This window comes from Sarcophilus harrisii, chromosome 5, assembly GCF_902635505.1.
Source record: "Sarcophilus harrisii chromosome 5, mSarHar1.11, whole genome shotgun sequence".
Lineage (NCBI taxonomy): Eukaryota > Metazoa > Chordata > Mammalia > Dasyuromorphia > Dasyuridae > Sarcophilus > Sarcophilus harrisii.
In genome coordinates, this window is record NC_045430.1 from 151476761 (window position 1) to 151497257 (window position 20497).

Consider the following 20497-nt stretch of genomic DNA (forward strand, 5'->3'; position numbering starts at 1 on the left):
TGGCAGCTGTCACTATAAAGAGCTTTTAATAAGATATTACAAAAGTTTAAAAAAAAGTTCTTATAAGAAAAACATATCTAAGAAAACTGAGTATATGCCTACAAGGGGGAAAAATGGATTTTTAATAAAATAGATAATTTTGAAGAAAAGATCAGAAATAAGGAAATAATTTAAAATGAAAAAGAGAAAAAAGAAACAGAAAAGAACATATTTGATCAACTGGAAGGACTATACCAAAATAAACAGTTTCTATGCTAGTAAGAGGGAAAAATATGAATATCCTCAGAACCAACATATCTTCAAGGGATACATACAGGGAGTGGGAATAGAGAAACTGCTTTTTTTTCCCCAGTCTTAGAAAAAAAATGAAAATGGGAGGGATACTGGGCTATAATTAAAAGGAAAAGCAGAGAAAAGAGAGAAAATTCACATTATAAAGATGCATGACATGAAGACACTCATGGAACAAGGATGGGGATGAAAATAGGAATTCTCTGAATCTCATTTTCATTTGAACTGGACAAAAAGATTGAACCCTCAATCCCCAACTCCACCACACACACACACACACACACACACACACACACACACACACAGAGAATAAAGTAGAAATACATTAAAGTCAACACAGAAACAAGCAAATGCTTATAACTATAAACAAAACCAATTCCAATATGGGAGGTACGGGTGAGGGAAGTTGTCATGTAAAAAGAATTAAAAAGAAAAAGTAAAAGCCTAGAATCAGAGTAGGTTTGCCTCTGTTAAAAACATGGGAAAATATTTCCACCAACATAAGAGAGTAGAAATAAATCAATGAAATGGGTATACAACTAAAAAAAAAATGAGAAAAACATAAAATCAGAATCTCCAAACTAAATAGTAAAGGAGACATTTAGAAAAATCAAAGATAAGATAAACAAAATGGTAAAAAATGTACTAAACAGATAGTTAAAAATGAAATGTGGATGAATATAAATTAAAACCAATTAAACAAGTAAATAAAAATAGGAACTTTAAAAAAACTAACATAAAAAAACAGCTAATATGATTTTTTTAAAAGAGGGGGAAAAGCAAACTGTATCAAAATTGAAAAGAAAAAGAATTCACAACTGAAGGTGATATAAAAGAAAAAATAAGAATTTATTTTTCATTTTATATGCCAACAAAATTTATAACACACATGAAATAAATAAATAATTATAAAAATATAAAATATCCAGATTAAAAGAAGAATAAATAGAATATTTAAATAACCTATCAGGAAAAATTTGAACAAGCTATGGAACAAAGGAGGGGAAATAGTATCAGCTGGCTTTAGAAATGAAAGCGTTCAAAAAATATAATTTTATGTAAATAATTTTCAGAGGGAAGGAATGAAAAAGAATATATTTTTTCTATAATGTAAATATGGTCTTGATATCCAGACCAGGAAGAAATAAATCAGAGAAAGAAAACCATAAACCAATATCATTAATGAGCAAGGATGCATAAATATTTAATAAAATATTAACTCATAAATTATAATAGCATATAAAGAGATTATACATCATAACCAAATGGATTTTACCAGGAATGCCAGATTTGTTAAACAAAAGGAGTAAAACAGTCTATATTAATAATAAAAATGATAAAAACGATATGATCATATCAATACATGCTGAGAAGACTTTTGACAAAATACAAAACCCATTTCTATTAAAAAACAAAACTAGAAAGCATAGGAATGAATGGATTTTTCCTTAACATGGTAAGTAAAAACAAAAAGTAGCATCATATATAAAGGAAAAGAGTTGGAAGCCTTTCTAATAAGATCATGAGTAAAGCAAGGATGCCTATTATTACCACTATTATTTAAAATTGTGCCAGAAATGATAGCTGAAGCAAAAAGTAAAGAAAAAGAAATTGATGGAAAAAACTTAGGCAAATAGGAAGCAAAAAGGTCCTTTCTTCCCCAGATGATATGCTGAGTTTTTTAGAAAACACTAAATTAATATCTTTAACGTTGTAGGATATTAAATAAATCCACACAAATCTTCAATCTTTTTCTATATTACTAAGAAAAAACAATATAGAAAAAGAAATTCTATCCAGACTACAAAAGATATGAAATATTTAAGAGTCCAATAGCCAAGATGAGCATAAAAAGTATATGGATACAATTACAAAACCTTCTTTAATGAAATACAAAGGTAACTTAAATAAATGAAGGAAAAAACCCTGCCTTTTAGACCATACCAAAGCAATAAAAATTATTGTTACCTAAATTATTTTATTTATTTTGTGCCATACAAATAAAACTACCAAAGGATTATATTATACAGCTAGAATAAATAAGAATGAAATTTATCTAAAGGAGCAAAAAGTTAAGAGTCTCAAGTGAAACAATGGGAAATAAATGTAAATGAGAATCCAACAGTAATAGATCCGAAACTATATTACAAAGAAGTAATCATCTAAAATACTTGGTACTGGTTAAAAAATAAAGATTTATCAATGGAACATATTAGATACAGAACATAATATAGCAAATAAATCCATAAGCCCAGTGTTCAGTAAGCCCAGAGACCCCCATTATTGGGGTAAGTACTCACTATTCAACAAAATCTGCTGAAAACACAAGAAAGTCTGGCAAAAATTAGGTACAAATAATGATCTTAGAAAGTAAATATATCAAGAGAATCACCCAGTGTATATTTGATAAGACATATATATAATATAACAAAAATAGTCAAGATAAATCAATAAATATTTATTAAGCATTTACTGTGCTGCAGGCCCTATTAGGATTATGAAGAAAGGCACAAAAACAAAACAAAACAAAACAAAACAAAACAAAACAAAACAAAACAAAACAAAAACAAAACAAAAACCTGCCCTCAGTGAGTTAACAATCCAATGGTAGAATTAACATGAAAAGAACTATATACAAATACAAGATACATGTAGGATAAATTGGAGATAATGTTCCTGCTCCCTGCATTGTACTCCTGGCCTCTCCATAAGAGATCGCTAATCTCTTTTTATCCATGTATATAGCCTGTAGTACAGGTTCAGTGTCCCTATGTCAGAAGGCTAATTGCAATGACCTCCAGGCTAGATTCAGTCCCATTTCTGCAAAACTGTCATTCAATGCCCAACTAGGCCAGAAAAAATGACTCACTGTAATTTTACCCTGAATTTCTTTTCAGGACTCGATTTTGGTGCTTTTCAGATCTTTGCTGGAGTGATTGTGAAGGGAAAGAAGTTGGGCTGTACTATTTCTTCCTATTCTACCATATTGGTCGGTTACGTTGGGAGACCTTTTTGATGCTGCTAAGAAATTAGCTATTGGTCCTAGCAACTGATAGTCAAACTGAGCAGACTGTGGAATACAGGCTCAGAAACTCTTAATAATTTTGTCTCATTTCACTTCAAGTAAAAGGTCAAACAAAATTAGAAGGGAAGCAACAAACTGGGAAAACATCTTCACAGTTAAAGGTTCTGATGAAGGCCTCATTTCCAAAATATAGAGAGAATTGACTCTAATTTATAAGAAATCAAGCCATTCTCCAATTGATAAATGGTCAAAGGATATGAAGAGATAATTTTCAGATGATGAAATTGAAACTATTACCACTCATATGAAAGAGTGTTCCAAATCACTATTGATCAGAGAAATGCAAATTAAGACAACTCTGAGATACCACTACACACCTGTCAGATTGGCTAAGATGACAGGAAAAAATAATGATGAATGTTGGAGGGGATGCGGGAAAACTGGGACACTGATGCATTGTTGGTGGAGTTGTGAACAAATCCAACCATTCTGGAGAGCAATCTGGAATTATGCCCAAAAAGTTATCAAACTGTGCATACCCTTTGATCTAGCAGTGTTTCTACTGGGCTTATATCCCAAGGAGATACTAAAGAAGGGAAAGGGACCCAGTATATGCTAAAATGTTTGTGGCAGCCCTGTTTGTAGTGGCTAGAAACTGGAAAATGAATGGATACCCATCAATTGGAGAATGGTTGGGTAAATTGTGGCATATGAATGTTATGGAATATTATTGTTCTGTAAGAAATGACCAGCAGGATGAATACAGAGAGGACTGGCAAGACTTACATGAACTGATGCTAAGTGAAATGAGCAGAACCAAGAGATCATTATACACTTCAACAACGATACTGTATGAAGATGTATTTTGATGGAAGTGGATTTCTTTGACAAAGAGACCTAACTCAGTTTTAATTGATCAATGATGGACAGAAGCAGCTACACCCAAAGAAAGAACACTGGGAAATGAACTTTGCATTTTTGTTTTTCTTCCTGGATTATTTCTACCTTCTGAATCCAATTCTCCCTATGCAACAAGAGAACGGTTCACTTCTGAACACATATATTGTATCTAGGATATATTGCGACATATTCAACATATATAGGACTGCTTGCCATCTAGGGGAGGGGGTGGAGGGAGAGAGGGGAAAAATTGGAACAGAAGTGAGTGCAAGGGATAATGTTGTAAAAAATTACCCTGGCATGGGTTCTGTCAATAAAAAGTTATTATAATAATAAAAAAATTTAAAAATTAAAAAAAAGAAAAGGTCAAAACCAAGAATTTAAGTAGAAAACTAATGAAACATTAAGCTAAAATCCTTAAGAGGAAGAAATAATGTGGTGTTTTAGATCATGCTTTGTATACTGATCACATACACCAAGCCCTTAAACTATCTATATAAATTCTAGTGCTACCAATCTCTGAAGAGATATGTGTATAACTATTACTATTTGGCTTGCCATTTTTTCCTTTCTGACTCCCTCTATTTATTCTCCATAGTATGCATTCCTAAACCTTTTCTCACCATTTCAGAGTATGACTACAACCATTAGTACGACCACTACCAACCCCAGTTAGAGCAGATAGATGAGTCTCCCATCTCACTAAGATTAGGGTCATCTGACAAGAGCTTCCTCAAATTCCCCTCCTCCACTGCTCAAAACGTCTTTGGATCATCACCTTCTATAACTCTCAGAAAGGTATCAAAGTACTAAGGGAAAGTGGAGAAAACAATGGAATAAAGTCAGGAACTTTAAGGTTTATTTCTCGATTCACCTCTGAAAAGCTGTGCATCCTTAGACAAATGACAGTATCTCTGAACCTCAAGTTTCTTCAAACCTCAAAAAGATAAACCTTTCAAAACAAGATTCTTATCTAGAAAGTGGTCTATAAATTCTAACTTGATATATAAATGCTAGTTGAATTATAATCATTACAAATGAATCATTATCAACTATTACTCTTCTCTAAAACAAAGCCTTCAACATATTACCTTGATCCCATTTTATCCTGACTCCTTTAAGTTACTACTAAAATTATTATCTTTAGTTTATCTTCTTCTACTATCTGCTTCTCAAATACCTAAAAATATTTTTAGTCTTCCTCTTTAGTGGAGAAGGAAGAAGAGAAAGGAGCCCAAACCTCCCAACTAAGGTACCTAAAATGAACTTCAGATAACAAAATTTAGATGTTAGTCTTGAACTTCTTTGACACCACTCTTTTTTGCTAATTAAAAAAATCTAGTAATTTAGTTTTGTGACTTTATGATTAGTGTATTACTAAGAGATTTAGACCTCAATCCCATTCATTGATTCAGCAAATATATATTAAGTGGTAATTCTATATAATGTACTCTCCTGGCATTTTGAGACATTAAGAGGATTGCATTCTACTGGGAAGTGGATGCAACATGTTTATATGAATAATATAAATTGTATATAAAGTTAAACAAAGTTATTTCAGGAGGGAAATATCACTAATAACTGGTGTGGTCAGAAAAAGATCTTGTGTCAGCAGTGATATCTGGAATTGTGCTTTGAAAGACTATAAATTCAAAGAGAACATTCATGCTGGAACTTACCTTCTCATGAGGGAGAAAAATTTAAATGAGAACATACAAGATATATACAAAATAGATGAAAAATAGCCTTAGAAGAGATGAGTATAGCAGCCATATAGGTAGGAGGAGGGAGGGGAGATCCCAGAACAGGACATGTGGAGGATACAGAACTTTAGCTGAATATTAAATCAAGCCTGGGGTGCTGTGAGTTAGAGGTTGGAGTAGAGAGCATTCTGTGTAAGGGAAACAGCCAGAGAAAAGGGATATGCGACTGCCTGTCATGTGCCCAGATAGAACAGCAATTAGGCCAATATGGCTGGATTATAACATGCACAGAGTAGACTCAAGTGTAACCAGAATGGAAAGGCAGGAAGGGACCAATGCTAGACGGTGCAGTTTATATTGATCCATTGGCATTTAGTGAGTATGGGAGTGATATGGACAGAACTGTACTTTAGGAAAATTTGGCATTTGAGAGAAGAATGAAAAGAGGGGGAGAGAGAGAAGGAAGAGCTGGAGGGAGTGGATGCAAGAAATATGGTAGAGGCAAAAAGTATGTCTTGGCAATTGGTTGGATACCTAGCATGAGGCTCTGCAAGTTACTATCTACTTGACAATAAGCAAAATGTTTAATCTAAGCATCAGCTTCTTCATTTATTTGAAGAAGAAAAAAAAAAGATAACAATATTTATACTATTTAACAAATCAAGTTAGAATAAGAAAAATATTTTGTACACCTTAAAGCACTATAATTAGACACACCATGTTGGTCACTGATTTGGAAAAGAATCCATATGCATATATAAAACAAATTTGGAAAAAAAGTTTTATTTTATAAAGCTAAATATATAAATTATACATATATATAGTGAAATATGATGTTTATTGCCAGGGAAGGGAAAAATGATTTAACATTTGTTTTTTCTCAAACTGGGATACCACTTCCCAGGTCACTGATTCTTTAGTATATGTCTTTTGCCAGAATATAGAAAGCTCCAAACCTCCAACACCACAATTTTAAGACTTATAAGGAATACTTTTAAAAAGGGTTTAAAAAGAATTGCAAAGTCACAAGCTCATTGCTCATTGTTACTCCAATCCTTCACTATTTTGGATGAATATACGAATAAACATTTAGTAAGCACTTGATATTTAAAAACAAGAGCCTAGGAAATATAAACAGAAAAAATAAAACAGTTCTTAATTCTCAAGAAACTCCTAAGTAAAAAAGACAACAGTTTCAGGGTGAATGGAAAAGCCTATAGCTTCAAAAAGTTAAGGTACAAGGGTGATGGCAAAGCATGAGGTCCTTAGGATTCATGATGCATCTGCCTCAAGGGAACTACCTACCATGTGCAGGGAAGGGTGACCAAGTCTCAGGGTCAAGTCAGAAAGAGATTATCACTTCCCATTGGAGGAGAGAATAATGGTTTAGTAGTTTAGTATACACTCAGCCAGGAAAAAATAGAATAGAGAAATTGGTACAAAGGTTAGGATGAACTCCAAAAATATGAAGGAAGGGAAAGTGAGGTTCCATTGGGTGAAAATTCTAGCTAGAGCCCTACAGGAGCTCTGGTAGCTTTTAGCACAGGCCAAAGTCTTCCCCATGTCACAGAGAACACAGGAAAATTAAACTACACAAAAGGAAAAGTATCTAAGAACACAATACACTCACAGTTGTACTGCTGACACAAAGTAATAATATTTTTCTCTAGTACTCTCTTTGCAAGATAATCAATTCTTGTGATGGCATAGTGAAACCAGCTTCTTAAGCTGATCAAGAATGGCTAGATTTTCTTGACTTCTTTTGGCTGTCATTCAAAAGTGCCTGAGTAGAAAGTCAGCTTAAATTTTTAGCAATAGGGCTCAAAGCTGGTAATTGCAACCCACCAGAGCCTTAATGCTCTGCTTCCTTAATGTGGAATCAGTAATACTGTTTCTCAAGCTTTTTCCATATCATCTACAGTGTTGGGAATAAGCCAGTATTCAACTGCTAGCTTAGCTTGAGATAAACTGCAAAATATTCAGCCTATTAGTAGAGGCCAAAGTCTCTGAAATCACAGCTGCTACAAAAATGAAACAAAAGTCATATGTAGGTTGTATGAAAATTTACTGAAATTAAATTTCATTTCTCCTGTAGTTCCACAGAGAAGTCATTTAGATGTTAAGAAGAAACCATTCACATGTTACAGAATGAAACACAAAGTATATATTCCCTCCAACATCCTAAGAAAATTCAACATAAATATTATTATTCCCTCAAATATCCTAAAAGTTTCTTTATATAATCTTCAATTTTCTATTCTAATCCACTCCACTTTAGGTATGCACAGAGACAATCAAACCCTTGATCTTGCCAAAAGTGTTCTCCTTTCATTTTTCTACACTCCAAAATTCTTTTATCTGATCATAATCTTGTTTTCATTACATTTTCCCCTGTGCCTTAGTATCCCTAATAGTTCTTCATCTTTACCATGATTCCTAATTTTTTTATTTTTCCTTTCTTTCTCAGGCCATCACCCCTGCACTGGCTGCATTCTCTTCCCTTTCAAGTTTTGACACTTTGGTGAACTAGTCAGTTCAAATTTATACTATCCTCTATATTCAGGTCCTTTGCCTCCTTTATCCTATTATTGATCATGCTTTACCGAGACTCTGACTTGAATTACTTCCTCCATCCACAGTTTTTACTTCTATCCACATAGCTTTTGGAGATAATTAGACCAAGTAAGAACTTTTTAAGGATGAAAGAGAGATGGACATGTTTATGGCTACCAGGGAAGCAGACAGTAGAAAGGGAAACACTGAAAATTAATGAGAAATTGTTCTGTAAGAAATGACCAACAGGATGATTTCAGAAAGGCCTGGAGAAACTTACATGAACTGATGCTGAGTGAAATGAGCAGGACCAGATCATTATATACTTCAATAACAATTATATGATGATCAATTCTGATGGACGTGGCTGTCTTCAACAATAAGATGAACCAAATCAGTTCCAATAGAGCTACACCCAGCGAAAGAACTCTGGGAAATGAGTATGAACCACTGCATAGAATTCTCAATCCCTCTATTTTTGTCCACCTGCATTTTTGATTTCCTTTGCAGGTTAATTGTACACTATTCCAAAGTCCAATTCTTTTTGTAAAACAAAATAACTGTATGGACATATATACATATATTATATTTAACTTATACTTTAATGTATTTTATATGTATTGGTCAACCTGCTATCTTGGGGGGGGGGAATTGGAAAAAAAAAGGTTTTGCAATTATCAATGCTGAAAAACTACCCATGCATATATCTTGTAAATAAAAAGCTTTAATAACAAAAAGAAAATTAATGAGAGAAATGGTTTTCCCTTTTGTCTTGGTTTTTCTTACACAACATGAATAATGTGGAAGTACGTTTAGAATGGTTGTACATAGATAGCCTACATTGGACTGCTTGCTGGCTTGGGGGAGGGGGAAGAGAAGAGAAGAAGGGAGGAAAAATATGGAATTCAAAATCTTGCAGAAGTGAATGTTGAAGCTGTCTTTGCATGTTGTTGGAAAAAATGAAATACTATTAAGGAAGGGAAGAAAATTAATGAGAAGAGGCCTTTCTGATAAAATTGTCAAGGAAGTCATGATCATCATTACTATTCAATATAGTGTTTAAAATGATACATAAAGCAAAAATACAAGAAAAAGAAATTGAGATAATACACAAAGGAAAAGAGGAAACAAAATTATCATTTTTTTGCAGGTGATTTTATGGTTAACTTAATGCTAGAGTCCACTAAAAACTAAAACAATTAACTTCAGAAAAAGTTACAGAATATGAAATAAATCCACATAAATCATTAGCATTTCTTTGTTAACAATAAAATTCAGCAAGAAGAGGTAGGAGGTGAAAATTTACTTAAAATAATTATATGCAGTATAAAATATTTGGGAATCTATCTACCAAGACAAATGTAGAAACCATATCACCACAAAAACAAACACTATATAAATAAAAACAGATCTAAATAGTTACAGAAATATTAAGTTCTCAAGGGTAGGTAGAACCAATATAATAAAAATAACAAAATTACCTCCTTCAAAAAAATTTCCTTGTCCAGAGACATACAAAAGATTACTTTTTAGAGCTAGAAAAATAACAAAATTCATCTACAAACTAGCTTCTTAAATTGTGGTTCACAACCCCATATGGGAATTCGTAACTGTATGTGGAGGCTGCAAAATTATGATTTGTAATTGGTAAATATCCAATTTGTATATCTATTTTATATACCTATATATTTGGGATCATATAAAAATTCCTATGGTGAAAAGCAATGGCCAGTAAGAAAAGTTTAAGAACCTGTGATATAGGGGACCAAAAGATGAAGAATCTCAAGGGAAATAATGGAAAAAAAAAAAATTAGTATTGAGGGAAGCCCTATCAGTACCAGACTCAAACTATCATTCAATACCAGAATTTTCAAAATAATGGTTAAGAAACAAGGAGGGTGATAAGTAGAAAAGATTAATGTAATGGGCCAGAACTCTGAAACAAGGATTCTTACAAGATGTTAAGTCAGTAGAATTGATGAGACAATGGTTATCTAGTTTAGCATGGTGATTAATAGTTCTCTAAATTCAGTATGACTGATTTAATCTTCAACAAATAATGGTTTCCTAATGATATAATGATTGGTTTATACTCAGTGTAGAGCATATAAGTTGGGAGCCTCAGCCAGATTCATTCAGAGTTAGAGAAGACAAGTAGACTGGAGGCTGAAGCACAAGCCCTTGGACTCAGATTCATTCATCATATCTCACACCACCTTGTGGCAGGCTCTCCTCCTGCATTTTCTCCACTGAAACCAAGTCCCCTCTGAAGGCCAAGATAAAGCTAGTTGAACACCAGGCAAAGGAGACAATAAAGACTTTTGGACTTTACCACCTGGCTATTCTTGTGGTGATTGCTTTGTCGAAACGAAGGCTGCTCAAAGATCCCAAGAAAACCAAACTAAGAGCATTACAGATTAAGATATATAATACACAGGAATAAATGAGAAGAATAATCTTGTGTTTAATAAATCCAAAGATCCCAGCAATAATATAGGTAAAACTGTTATTATTAGGTAAAACTGTTGGGAAAATTAGAAAACAGTCTGGCAGGAAACAGATACAGAACAACATTTCATATTTATTGTATATCAACATGAGCTCCAAGACTTAAAAAGTGACATCATATACGAATTTAGAGAATTTAGGAAGAAACTTATTAGATTTATGGACAAGGGAAAAGTTCAAAAGCAAATAAAAGAGAGAACGCATCATCATAAAGTAAAATGGATAATTCTGATTATATAAAATTAAAAGGGTTTTGCATAAGAAAACAATTCAGCAAAAATTAGAAGAGAAATAGGGTAAGTGGCAGGGACAGAATCTTTTTAACATGTTTCTCAAAAAGGTATTTGCAGGGAAATGTAGGGAACTGTTTCAGATTTATAAGAATAGAAATCATTCCCTAAATGATAATGATAAAAGTTGTATTAAGAAAATATCCAAGCCATCAAGAATCACATGAAACAATGTTCTAAATCACGATGGATATGCAAATTAAAACTATTCTTAAGTTTTCACTTCAAATCTATTAGATTGGCAATGATAAGAAAAAAAAATGATATGCCAGAGGGACTGTGAGAAAACAGATACATTAATTATTATTGGCAGAACTGTGAATTGGGCTAGACAAATTGGAAAGTAATTTGGAACCATAATCAGAAAGCCACTGAACTATGTATATCCTTTTATTCAATGATACTACTACTAGGGTTTATCTCCCAAAGAACTAGACAAAGAATGTATATGGGCAGAAATATTTATAGTGACTCTTTTTATCATAACAAATAATGTGAAACTCAGAAAGAGTCAATCAACTGGGGAATGGCTGAAAAAGTTATGGTATATATACAACAGAATACTGTTGTGCTATAAGATATGATAAAGAGGACAGTTTCAAAGAAATTGGAGGTACTTATATAAACTGATAAGTAAGTAAAAGCAAGAAAATTGGGAACTCTGCTTAACACAATGACCAATCACAATTACAAACTAATGAAATATATCTAGATAGAAAAGTGATAGATTCAGTACAAATGGGGGGGGAAGGAGAGGAAGGGAGGGGGGGGGGGGGGGGGGAAGAATAGTTAATGTGGAAATCCGTTTTGCATGCATATACATGCATGTATAGTCATGCCTTTAAAAAAAAAAAAAAAAAACAGGGGTTATGTTTTCCTTGATTTCTCTTCAGTACAGGAGAATGGAGAGATTAGAAGAATCTGGAAATAAAATAAAATGAAATTTTTAAAAACTTTTTTTAAAAAAATCATAAAAAACTGATAGTGGGGGAAATCTGATTGAGAAGATGCACAGAATGGGACCAAGAGTACATGGAGAGTGGACTGACTTTACAAGGGCTTGAAGGCATCTGGGTTATGTGAAATGAGGAGTACAGGAAAAGACAGAACTTAGTAAAACAGTCTCAATTTTTCCACTGAAGTATGAAGCAAGGTCCTTAGCTGGGAATGTGCAAGAGAGAGGTTGCAAGGAGGGGAATGAGGAAAGAGGATAAAGTCTGGAATAGCTGCTGCTTTGGAGATGGAAAAGAATAGAGGACAGTATAAATTGTTTAAAATGACTAGCCAAGAGAAAGTTTAAAAATTACAAGATATTGTTTTAGATATATAAAAGTATTTAGATTTCTAGATTTCTTTCATCCATATCACTATTTGTACTAAATAAATAAGAGGAAATAATCTTATTTCTTATGATTTTTAATATAAAAGATAAATGACTTCAATACTAAACTATGATCTTATATTCCTATGAAATACATCTTAAATTATAGCTTTCATATTATTTTATTTTCCAAATTGATTTGAATTCATCATTTTTGTTCTATGTTGTAAAAAATTCAATTATTTTTCATTCGCTAAAAATTATTTGCTAATTTTCTAATTTATCCATTAATAGAAACTATTATTTGCCAATTTATCTATTTATAAAAACTTTCTTGTTCCTTATATTTATTATCCTCCTAAAATATGGTCAGAAAATTTCTGGAATGAAGGATTACTACTATTCTGTTTCTTTCTGTAGTATCTAAAAAGCATAGTCTAGGATTTCAAATAAAAAACTCTGATTTTAGTGAAAATCTTAGGTTTCAAATTAACTAAGACAATCAATCAAATTCAAGTAACAGAACGTGTCTTTTATGCTTCATCAATATATGTCCTAGAAACACTAAAAAATAGGTAACCCTGCACAATTTTTATAATATAAATTTTATATTCAATCCCCCCAAATAGCTTTGATTTCTAAAATTTTATTCAAACTTACTATTCATTTATATTACCTGATTTTCAGTATGTCCTTCTAGACCATATTCTCTGATCGAAAATTTTCCAAGTCAGTACTCAAAAAACACTCATATTGTCTTTAAAACATACAGTGCATAAAAGTATCACCATTTCTGTCCACAAGCATAAAACCCTGTATTTTTCTGAATGAAGAGATTTAAATAATGGGGGAAGGAAAGGGTTCAGGTAAAAAGTTACTAAATACATAATATAGGTTAACAACTGGATCTTAAGAGGATGGCAGTAATTTTTATGTCAAATGTTCTAGAGCATCTATTACAAAACCAAAGGGAAACAAAACAACCACGTGGCTTTTCTTCACAGTTTTTCTATGTGGTCACCCAAATGATCACTAAAACTAAAATAAAATCTATTCTTCCTTTCAACATCTGTATTTTTGTTGCTAATACTATATTAATTAGTCAGGCTCAAAACTAAAATGTCCCATTGAACCTGTCTCTTTTCTCTGGATCGCTTCATTCAATAAGGTGCCTGTTCTTGTCAATTCAACCTTGACAATACTGCTTCTCTCCTCTCTGTTTATGCTACATTATCTTATTTCAGGTCACTATTATTTCTAATTTGGACTCTTGGGATAAGTTCCTAAATGGTTTACCTGCCTGAACATTCTCTATTGTTCATACTCCATACAACTGATAAAGTAATCTTCCAAATATACAGGTTCAATAATGTCTTCCCCTGCTCAAAAACTTCCATGATTCCTCACTGTCAACAGGATGAATTAATTCATCATTTTGGAATTTGATGAATTTCAGGTTCAAACTTAGCTATCCAGTTAAATTTTATCTACATCATATTCTAAATTTTCCCCCTCAAATCTCCCATCTTATCTCTTAACAGCACCCATCTAATTAAGGATCTCCCCCCACATTTTAGAGAAAAAAATCAAAGCCATTTGCCATGAACATCCTCTTCTGCCCACTTTCTCATATCAGATCCCTCTGACAAAATACTCTACTAAAGCATTAGGTGGGTAACCATGTGGTGCAGTGGATTGAGCCCTGGGCTTGGAATCATGAAGATTCATCTTTGTGAATGCAAATATGGCCTCAGATACTTACTAGCTGTGTGATCCTGGACAAGTCACTCAATCCAGTTTGCCTCAGTTCAGTGAGGAAAATGAGTCGGAGAATAAAATGGCAAATTAATCCAGTCTCTTTGCCAGGAAAACCCCAAATGAGGTCATAAAGAGGCAAGATACAGCAGAAACAAATCAGTGACAAAAAAAGTATTAAACTTGGAATAAGGAGACATGGCTGAGGACAAAACCAGTCTCAGAAATATACTACCTGTATGATTCTAGGAAAATCATATAACCTGTTTGCCTTAGGTTTCTCATCTATAAAATAAAAACAACAATAGTGCCTACCCCCATCCCCCGGGTTGTAATGAGAATCAAATTTACAAAGTGCTTAACACAGTGCCTAGAACATATTAAGGCCTTAAAAATTCCTACCCTCCTTTCTTTTCTTACTTTTTTCCCCACCCTCTTCCCTCAATTTTTTTCTCCCTGCCTCCCTTTCTTAGAAAAAGAAATTGAATTATAAATGAACTCCCTAAACAAAATCTCAGGACCAGATCATCTTATAAGTGAGTTCTACCAAATATTTAAAGAACAATTCATTCTAATACTACATAAACCATTTGAAAAAATAAGGAATTCTACCAAAATTCCTTCTTTGACACAAATATGGTCTTGATAAATAAGCTAAGGAGAGAAAAAATAGAAAAAGGAAACTATATACCCGTTTTCCTAATAGATACTGAAATCAAATGAAATACAAGCAAGGATTAGTCTATCAATGTCACAGAGATCATTCACTATCATCAGGCTTGATTGATACCAGAAATATAGAACTGATTCAATATTAGTAAAAACTATAAATTCAGTCGAACATGCTACAACAAAAAAGGACAAAAATTGGGATCATTTCAATAGATGTAGAGAAAGCCTATAAAAAAAATAAATCTATTCCTATTAAAAACACTAAAAAGCATGAAAATAGAGATTTTCTTAAATGATAAAGCAGAATCTATCTAAAACTAAGAGCAAGAATTATCTGTAATAAACACAAACTAGAAGTCTTTTCAATAAGATTAGGGGTAAAGAAAGGATGTCCTTTTTCACCCATCAGTATTCAATATTGTACATGAAATGTTAGCTAAGACAATAAGACAAGAAAAATATATCAAAGGAATAAATATAGGCAATGCAACAGTAGGAAGGAACAGTAATGGGAAGCAACAGTAATAGCTTTTGTGGATGATAAGATGGATTACTTAGAAAATCCTAGAAAGTCAACTAAAAAACTAATAAAGACAATTTCATTAAAGTGGTAAGGTATAATAAACCTACTCAAATCATCGTTATTTCTGTATATTACTAATAAAACCCAGCAAGAAGAGACAGAGAAATTCCATTTAACCTACCTATAGCTATAGTTAGAATAAAATACTTAGATGTCTATCTATGAAGACACATACAGGACTATATGAACACTATTTTTAAAAAAAACACTCTTCACACAAATACAGATATAAATACTGTAGAAATATAAATTACTCTTGGGTAGGCTAAAGCCATGTAATGAAAATGCCAATAAAATTACCAAAGACTTACTTTGTAGTGTTAAAAAAAATCATCACAAATTTCATCTGGAGGAATAAAAGGTCAAGGATATCAAGGGAATCAATGGAAAAAAATTGCAATGGAAGAAGAACCACCAATCCTATATTTCAATATATTATAAATCTGTGATCATCAAAACAATTTGGTACTGGGTAATAGAGAAACTAATCAGTAGAACAGATTAGATACATGATATAATGAAGAAAAAAGAGGACAGTAAACTGTTTTATAAACCCAAAGACTCCAGCTATTTGGGCAGGAACTCAATATCTGACAAAAACTATTAGGAAAAAACATAAACTAGTAGGGAAAAAACAAGGTACAGATCAACATCTTATACTGTATTCCAAGGTAAGTTCAAAATGACTACATGATTTCTCTCTAAAGGGTGATACCATAAGGAAATCAAAGGAGCATGAATGAAATTATGAGTCAGATGTAGAGATAGGAAAAAGTTTATAATCAAACAAAATAGGCGTTCAGAGGAAGTAAAATGTATAATCTTGTTTACAAAAAAATTAAAATGTCTTTCACAAATAAAACCAAATTCAATTCAAAATGGAAGAAAATAGGCAACTGAGGAGGGGGAAGGAAGAATCTTTGCAGATAGTTTCTCTGATTAAAGTCTTATTTTTAAGATACAGAGAACTGAATCAAATTTAAAAGAAAAAAAAGTCATTCTCCAAGCAATATTTAGTCCAAAGATAATAATGGGCAGTTTTCTAAGAAAAAATCCAAACTGTCAGTAGTCACATGAAATAAAAATGTTCTAAATAAATAATAATGAGAAAATCAAACTAAAATTAACTTCAAGATACTACTTTATACAAATTAAATTTTGTTCACCTTCTGATTCAGCAATACTACTGGTAAGACTATACCACCAAACAATTCAAAGAAAGAGGAAAAATATCCATTTGTACAAAATTGTTTATAGTAGCTTTTCTTGTGGTAGCAAAGAATTGGGAACTGAAAGGATGACCATCATTTGGGAATGACTGATGGCATATGAATGTAACGTAATATTATTGTGCTATAAGAAATGAGAAAAGTGATGATTTCAGAAAAGTAAAATGAGCAGAATCAAGAGAATGACTTATACAGGAACAAAAATATTGTAAAGGTCATCTACTCTGAAATCTTAATACCTCTGATCAACACAATGACCAACCACAGTTCCAAAGAACTTATGAAGAAACATGCTATCCTCTTCCAGAAAGAAGTGATATACTAAAAATTCAAATATACCTTTTTCTAATTTGGTTTGTATGTTTCTATGTATTTATAATGGGTTTAATTTCCAGTGAATTCTCAATTGGAGAAGGGAAAAGAAAGAAGGAAACTTGGAACTGACAAAAAACTGATTTGAAAAAAATGAATAAAAGGGATCTCTCCTTCCTAATATTTCTTGTAGCAATTTCTTAATCCTTCCTTTGCTCTGTTTCTATTCTACCTGATTTCATTCTCATTTCTATATGCAGAAATTTTGTTTTCCCATTAAACTATTAACTCCTAGAGGGCAGGAAGAGAGCAGGATACATCTTTGTATCTCCCATTCTTAGCATGATGCACATTACTATTTATTGTGCATTGTTATTAATAGAATTAATATATATTTAATAAATTATTTAAAAGGAGATATCATGAAACATATTTGGATAAATTTAAATATTCCACTCCACTTATCTAGTTTCAAACCATCTTTGCAGTCCTTTTTCATTCTATTAGTCTTCACATGTTCCATATTACTTCTAAATTAAACATTTCTCATTTTTTAACTTTATTTCTTTCCTGCATTTGAAGAATACATTGCCCATGCTTACCCTCCCTCTCCCTTATCTCAGCTTACTGAAATCCTTCTCTTCCTCTAGAGCCAAACTGTTAAGTTCCCTCATATTTTATCATATTGTGTACTCTGTTGTTACTTATGATATTTTTTTCTTAGATCAAGTTACTCCCTCTGCACATAATACTTTCTTCACCTGTTCTATTTTTACCTATTCACCTCCTACCCATCCATTAAGGCCCATTTGAAAAGCTACCTTCTACAGGAAGTCTTTCCTGATCCTCCCAGTCAGTAATTACTTCCACCTCATATTTCACCAGTATTTTATTTCCTAGCTCTCTAATGTTTTGCTTTTCTTATTACTTAGTCCTATTATTTTTTTGAGACTAAGCAACTTGAAGACATTTCCTCTATGAGTACAGACCTGTAATTATCATTTCCTTAAAAGTTCTAGAAAGTTGCTTGCAGAACTGAGAGGTTAAATACCTTCCCCAGGGTCACACATCCAGTAAGAGTTGAAAACTGTAGATAAAAGCTGCTGCCTTAAATGTCCAATCTCTTACTGCACCATATGCTCCCTATATAAAACTTTGTCTCTCTTCCTTTGCCTGATATGGTACTTCTGAAAGCAGAGGGTACATAACACTTACTATGTTGTTACACTGTCTTGAATCCAAAACTTAAGTATGAACCTTGGGTTCTCAAAAGCTATGGCAACCTATCAAAAGTTCTGACAGGGACCCAACAAAACTGAGAAAATTTTCAAATAACTGAAAGACATACCACATTGATTAAATCATTGTCTTTGAAATACGTATAAGTAAGCATCATGTGTGTTAATTTAAACTATAAGCCATTAAAACTATGTAAACTATAAAATCATGAGGAAAAGAGCTAAATTTTCTAGCTCTCATAGCATATACTGAAGTGGTATGTGAACATGTCATTTCAATTATTTACCTCTCTCCAGTATCAAGTCAAAATAGGAACATTGCCTTTTTACAATTTTTGTAAGCCCAACTGCTAGAAAAAATATTGTGTAGATAAGATTTAAATTCAAGTGTTCTGACAACAGAATCAAAGGTCTTTCTACTACCATTGCCATCTGGAGAATTTTTCAACTTTATTGCTCTAAAATTATACTAAATTTATTAAGTACACAAATGTGATTATCTGAGTTTCCATGGTTACTTGGATTTTTGTCATTTTAAACTAATGTGCTAAATTTTGCATTAGAAATTTATTTTCCATTAATTTAATTTTTAAAAATTATTATATACCTAAGTGGAAAGTATTGTGCTAGCAACTAGGCTAACAAAGATCAAAACAATACTGTCCCTGCTCCCATGTCTAGTACCTGGAATGTGACATGAACACAGATTAGTATGAGGCAAACTGTGATAAGACTCAATTGCTTCCTGTAAAGGAAAAGACACAGGCAAAATGTTTTAAGAAAATTTAAAAGAGAATATAAACACTTTCACCTGGAGAAATTGGGGATAAGGCTTCAGAGAAGAGGTGCCTTCCTAAATTGAGTCTTAAAGAACAAGAATATTTTTAAGAAGTAAAAGTGAGTCTAGTTTCACAAGAATATAAATAATGTAAATAAAAGTAATGGTAATTAAAGTTGGAAAATTCTAAATAAAGAAGTCTGTATTTTTCCTATAAAGAACAGGGACACTGGGAATATTGTTTTGTCAGCTTTGTAAAGGATGGATTGAAATGGGGATAACCCACAGGCAAGAATGAATAAAATCTGGATCTGAATCCAATGATCTATATATTTGATAAATTTGATGCTACGGGACATGTTGAGATTGTCTTTCTAGAAATAAATGAACATTCCTTTTCAGCAGTGAAGTGTATGACTAGAAAAGTTCAAGTTAAAAAAAAAAAAAAAAAAAAAAAAGACTGTTGTAATGTAATCTCTATCCAACCAAGCTACCAAATCATGCTAATAATCCTTCTCTGGAGTAGTTTTGTGTTTAAAACATGTGTGACACTAATCTTTCAATATGGCTGATAGACCAGGAAAATTCAAGCTTTCTAAATACATGTAGTGATTTTTTTCATTTTTAGATGAGCAAATTTTTAACATCCCAGGTTGTTAAGAAATTTATGGAAATATAAGAAATTTTATAAAGTATCTTTCAAGCTCTATAAAGATCTTTTATCAATATGCAATTCTCAAGGTGAAACCCTAGAAAATTATAAGAAGATAAGATTTACTGTTAGATTTGTCAAAATTATATGAGAATTGCTTTGACGTTTAATGTAACATTCTTATTAGCAAATTAAAAACTGAAATCAGTCTGTTAACAGCAAAATAATGCTTTTCAGAGTTCTGAAATCAGTAATAGTAAAAATTAATATTACAATAATTCTAAAATTCTGCTATTTTGTAAAAAAAAACTATATAGTATTATATAAAATAAAATATAAAAATTAAATATAATGTTGACTTATGAAAGATTTTTTTCAGGAAACCCTGAAGATACTAAATTAATGAACACTGAGAGGCATTCTATGAACTAGATAACATTAGAGTCCCTTCCAGTTCCAAAACTACAGCCCTATATTTAAAGTTAAAGCTTAAAGCTTTTTGTATCTATATAATAAATGTTTTTCTCTTCAGTACATAGCTTTTATTTTCTGAAGGGGGGTAAATTTTTATCTTTAACTTATGAAACTATGAAAACAAGTTACTTCATTAATTTTAATGTTCCTGGTGCCTTGCACATTCATTATACGTACTTAACAAAGGTTCCCTGAATTGCTTTCTCAGAGAAA

At 32.1% G+C, this 20497-nt stretch overlaps 1 protein-coding gene across 1 annotated transcript in view; it reads right to left on the reverse strand.

The window, feature by feature from the left end:
• Positions 1-20497, reverse strand: part of COG5 (component of oligomeric golgi complex 5) — a 328255-nt gene that overhangs the window by 221398 nt on the left and 86360 nt on the right. The window lies entirely within an intron of this gene.